Genomic DNA, 6,000 nt, shown 5'->3' on the forward strand with positions numbered 1-6,000 from the left:
TGACACTGGACGTCCTCACGCTATGCATGGGGACGTCCACGTCACCCTAAACCCCATAGGAAAGCACTGTATAATGCTTTCCTATGGGGAAATCCTAATGCGAGCACGGCTATTGACACGCAGGTGCATTAGGACTTTGTTTTCCAGGCACTATGATTTCCATTTAAATGTCTTACCCTTTTTGCCTGTGTGTGTGTTAAACCACTTTTAGTGTATGATATCCCCCCTTTAGTGTATCTTACACATCATTGTGTATCTCTTACTTTCCCACCAGTTCCTTTCTGTGTCACTGTGCTTTATTGTGGGGGGTAGGGGCGGTATTGTGGGAGATGGGGACAGTAATGTGGGGGATAGGGACAGTATTGTAGAGTGATAGGGTTAGCATCATGGGGAAAAAGGGACTTAGGAGCAGTAATGTTCGGGATAAGGGGAGTTTTTTGGGGGATAGGCAGGGCCGGCGCTACCTGTTAAGCGGACTGGGCAGCCGCCTAGGGCGCCCCTTGGGAAGGGGCGCTGCCAGGAGCGCCGGCGCCCCTTATGCTGCAGCCGCCCGAGCGCTCTATAGAGAGCCTCAGGCGGCTGCTGCTTTGCCCGGGCTGGTGCGTCCATGAAGGCTCTCAGGAGGGAAGCACTGTAGCGTGGAAACAAAAGCTCCCTGTACCCGCGGACCATACAGGGCTCGACCACGCTACAACAGAGGTAGGAGAGGGGGGAGAAAGAAATTGACAGGGGGGGGAGAGAGAAATTGACAGGGGGGGGGAGAGAAAAATTGACGGGGGGGGAGAGAAAGAAAGTGACAGGGGGGGAGAGAAAAATTGACAGGGAGGAGGGGGGGAGAAATTGACAGGGGGAGAAAGAAATTGACAGGGAGGGGGGGAGAAATAAATTGACAGGGAGGAGGGGGGGAGAAAGAAATTGATGGGGGGGAGAAAGAAATTGAGAGGGGGGGAAGAAATTGACAGGGGGGAGAGAAAGAAATTGACAGGGAGGGGAATTGACGAGGGAGGGGGAATGAGAATGGGGAGGGGGAGGGGAGAAGAGAGTGGGGAGGGGGAGGGGAGAAGAGAGTGACAACGGGGGGAGAAGAGAGTGACAAGAGAGGGGGGAGAAGAGAGGGACAAGGGGGAGAAGAGAGTGACAAGAAAGGGGGGAGAGATTGACATCCATCACACACACAAGCAATGCAACCCTTACACGCAATGCATCCCTTACACACACAGAAACACACAATGCATTCCTTACACACACTCAATGCACCCCTTACACGCACTCAATGCACCCCTTACAGACGCACACACTGCATCCTGTACATACACAGAAACACACCTTGCAGCCCTTACACATACAAACACAGATTTACACAATGCATTCCTTACACACATATCAGGACATCCCCTACACACTCCACCCCCTGTGAACAAACTCATTGGTGAAACATGAAGGTGGACCCTGGGACCCAGACCTTGAGCTGTGTAAAGGGCCCCCAAAAATGGAGCTGCTTCCTGTTCTCCTAGAACAGTGATGGCGAACCTATGGCACGCGTGCCACAGGTGGCACGCCGAGCCCTCTCTGTGGGCATGCGGCCACAGGTCCGCCATCACTGCAGAATAGGCGCCTGCCTGCCCGAAATGGCAGGCGCCTATTCTGCTTCCGGGTCGGGAGGCAGGGGGAGGGATCTGTGTAGCAGCTCCCCTGTCCTCCCGTGCGATGCTGTGTGGAGCGTTGCCGAGCGTTACCATGGCAACGCTCCACACTGCATCGCGCGGGAGGACAGGGGGAGCTGCTACACAGATCCCTCCCCCTGCAGTACTTACCACCACCGGACCACAAGGGATGGCTTTGTCCCCCACCCATCTCACACTTCATTGAAGGTAAGAAGGAGGGGGGTGGGATACTAACACATCACCCCTACCCCCCCAGAAGTACCCTTACCCCCCCCAGCACCACCCCACCCCCCCAGCACCACCCCTACCCAGCACAGCACCACCCCTACCCCCCACAGCACCACCCATACCCCCCACAGCACCACCCCACCCCCCCAGCAGCACCCCACCCCCCAGCACCACCCCTACCCACCACAGCACCACCCCTACCCCCCACAGCACCACCCCACCCCCCCAGCAGCACCCTACCCCCCCAGCACCACCCCTATCCACCACAGCACCACCCCTACCCCCCACAGCACCACCCCACGCTCCCAGCAGCACCCTACCCCCAAGCACCACCCCTACCCACCACAGCACCCCCCACCCCCCCAGCAGCACCCTACCCCCACAGCACCACCCCACCCCCCAGCAGCACCCCTACCCCCAGAAGTACCCCTACCCCCCCAGAAAAAACCCTACCCCCCCAGCAGTACCCCTACTCCCCCACAACAGTACCCCTACCCCCCCACACACAGTACCCCTACCCCCCACACACAGTACCCCTACCCCCCACACACAGTACCCCTACCCCCACACACAGTACCCCTATGTCAGGATCGGGACAGGGATCCAACACGCAGAGTACGAACAGGAGAGGAGTACGTATACCGGACCTTAGAATGGCCGGACTAACGTAAGGAGAAAGCAAAGAATGGTCAGAGACAAGCCGAGGTCGAGGGACCGAGAGAACAGGTAAGCGAGAGACAAGCCGAGGTCAAAGGACACGAGAGGTAAACAGGAACGATAGTACAAGCCGAGTCAAAACCAAATAGAACAATAGACATAAGAGCACTGAGGAACCAGACAAGCTAGAACCACGACAGGGCAATGAACCATTACACACATCCCTCTTTTATACCCTGGTTCTCTAATTGATGACTCCGCCCTTGCCGAGCCCTGATTCGTTGTTCCGAACTAGATTGACAGGTCGGGATGTGATTGCAGTCATGACGTCGGCTCCTGAGCGTCGTGTCATAAAAGGAAGCGGGGCTATCGCGGCCGGCGTGGGAATGACTAAGAGAGCTGTGAGGATTGGATGAATCAGCCCCCCTGAGAGAACGGCCGTCGGGAAGTCTGACCTCCTCCGAGGTAGAGACTTCAGGTACCCTGACACCCTACCCACACACAGCACCACTACCCCCCTCACAGCACCCCTACCCCCCCCACAGCACCCCTACCCTCCACACACAGTATCCCTACCCCCCACACAGTACCCCTTACCCCCCACAGCACAGCACCCCTCTCACACACATACAGCACCCCTACCCCACACACAGCACAGCACCCGTCCCACACACACAGCACCCCTCTCACACACACACAGCACCCCCCCAAACACACACACAGCACCCCCCTAAACACACAGCACCCCCCCACACACCCAGCACCCCCCACACACACCCAGCACCCCCCCACACACACACCCAGCACCCCCACACACACACACAGCACCCCCCCACACACACACAGCACCCCCCACACACAGCACCCCCCCACACACACAGCACCCCCCCACACACACACATCACCCCCACACACACATACACACAGCACGCCCCCCCACACACAGCACCCCCCACACACTCAGCAGCCACCCACACACACACACACCCCCAAACAGCACCCCCCCACACACACAGCACCCCACACACACAGCACCCCCCACACACACACAGCACCCCACACACACACAGCACCCCACACACACACAGCACCCCTCATTTACACATACAACACCCACCCCCCACACACACGCACCCTCCCCCACACACGCACCCCCCCACACACACGCACCCCCCACACACACGCACCCCCCCCACACACACGCACACCGACCAACACACATGCACACCCCCCCACACACATGCACCCCCCACACACACACATGCACCCCCCACACACACACGCACCCCCCCCACACACACACCCCCCCCCACCCACACACACGCAATTGCCGTGTTGGCACTTTAAGGGAAAAAAAGTTGGCATGTATTGCGGTTTGGGCACTCGGGCTCAAAAAGGTTCGCCATCACTGTCCTAGAACATTGATTTTTGTGACCACAGTTACAAACAGCCTCCAGAGATCCTGTTCTACACCAGACCAGTGGATCCAGACTGCAGCTAGAGCCCATCATCATCCTCATCTGGTTGTAAGTAGGCAATCTAGTATATTATTCGTGGCTCTAATCTCTAATTTACCTCACATTAAAGAAACACTATAGTCCCCAGAACCACTGCAGCTTAACCCCTTAAGGACCAAACTTCTGGAATAAAATGGAATCATGACATGTCACACATGTCATGTGTCCTTAAGGGGTTAATGTAGTGGTTCTGGTGTCTATAGCCTGTCCCTGCAGGCCTTTTAATGTAAACACGGCGGCACTGCAGCACTGGCGTTAGTTAACATGGCAGATCATATGGGTGGGGCATTGTGATGTCACATTGGGGGGGGCGGCAAACTTAACTTATGCCTAGGGCGGCAAAAATCCTTGTACCGGCCCTGGGGATAGGGGCAGTATTTGTGGGTGGGCTGGGGCAGTATTGTATGAGGGATGTAGGGGCAGTATTGTGGGGGAGTGGGGCTTAGACACTCACACACACACTGTTTGTTTGTTTTTTAAATCCACCCAGTCTCCTTACCTTTAAGAGAACTGGAGTGGATCCATAGCCAGGGGTCCAGTTGGCTGCCACAGCGCTCCTCTGAGGGATCTCCAATCCATTTCAGCACTGCATGTACAGCTCCCTGTAGTGGTGCCTGGGTTGGAGTAACATCACATTCCAGCTCCAGGGACCTCTACAGGGCTGGCGAGGGAGCTGTACAGGCAGTGCTGAAATTTATCTGAGCTCCCTCGCTCGTCCCCCTCCCCTTAAAAATCACTTGGTGCCAGGTAGCCATGGTACAGACACTCGGCCATGCTACATAAAGTGACCAGCATGAGACCGACCCCGACCTTCCCCAAAAGGCACATGGCGCGTCTGGGTCCAAAATTGCAGCTTATATTGATGGCTGTTCTGTTTACTTGGAGGAGTTGTCATTTGGCACAGAGAATACGGACCTTCCTGCTCACCGACAACCCCAGCCGGTCCCACAGAGCGCAGATCTCAGGAGCTGTTAGCAGATCTCAATGAAAAGCATCCTAGCCAATGTGGCCTCACTCTGCACTTAACTTACAGATTTTATCAGCCAACTGGGTTCTATGGAAGCCTCATCTGTAAGCCAAAACCAGAAAATTACTTCACTTGAAAATGTTGTTCAAGCATTACAGCAACAACAGTACACATGAGCGACGATTCACAACCCTAAAAGATATGAGGCGCTACAATTATTTGAAGATTAGGGGAACATCAGCTGCAGAGCTTCCACATTTCCTGAGGCGTATGCTTGTGGCCTTACTGTCACCTAAATAGGCCATGTTCGTCATGTTTGACTATTACCAAGCCACCAAAGGTCCCAGATGCGAGAGCCTTGGTGGTGTCCTTTCAAACCAGAAGAGACAAATCGGCAGTCCAGGCCACCCTCAAGGGGACATCTCCTTGTGATTTTGAGAATATGGAGCTTACCTTTTATGCGGATCTCTCCACCCCTTTACAATGCTACTTGGAGATCATGGTATCTGCTATAGATGGCTCCTATCCTGATCTCTTATGGTCCTGCAAAGGGGACTCTTCATATCCAGTTCAAGGTTTACGAGGAGCGGTGGCATTGCTGGAGACCCTTGCCTCCCACTGGACTCTCTGTGGCAGACTGGGCCAGGACAGGATACCAGAAACTGTCTATAGATGGGATCCAGAGAATACCACTCCATTTATTCCTCAACTGGCCTATTCAGACGCCTTTGCTGTGGCTACTACCTGAATCTACACATTAATTAGCCAAGAATGTTTGATATGTTAAGATTGTAGATAGTTTTTTTTAATTCCATACGCTTAATATTTTTGTTTTATTTAAATGTGCTGTGTACCCTGTTTTCAGACAGTTCAGTGCAATGGCCTACACCCGTCCGCCCCCAGATCCACTTATGCATGGATAGTATGCCCTTGAGGCGAAATTTTCTTATGTCTTTATAAATCTAAA

Source organism: Pelobates fuscus, chromosome 6 (assembly GCF_036172605.1).
Source record: "Pelobates fuscus isolate aPelFus1 chromosome 6, aPelFus1.pri, whole genome shotgun sequence".
NCBI classification, from domain to species: Eukaryota; Metazoa; Chordata; class Amphibia; order Anura; family Pelobatidae; genus Pelobates; species Pelobates fuscus.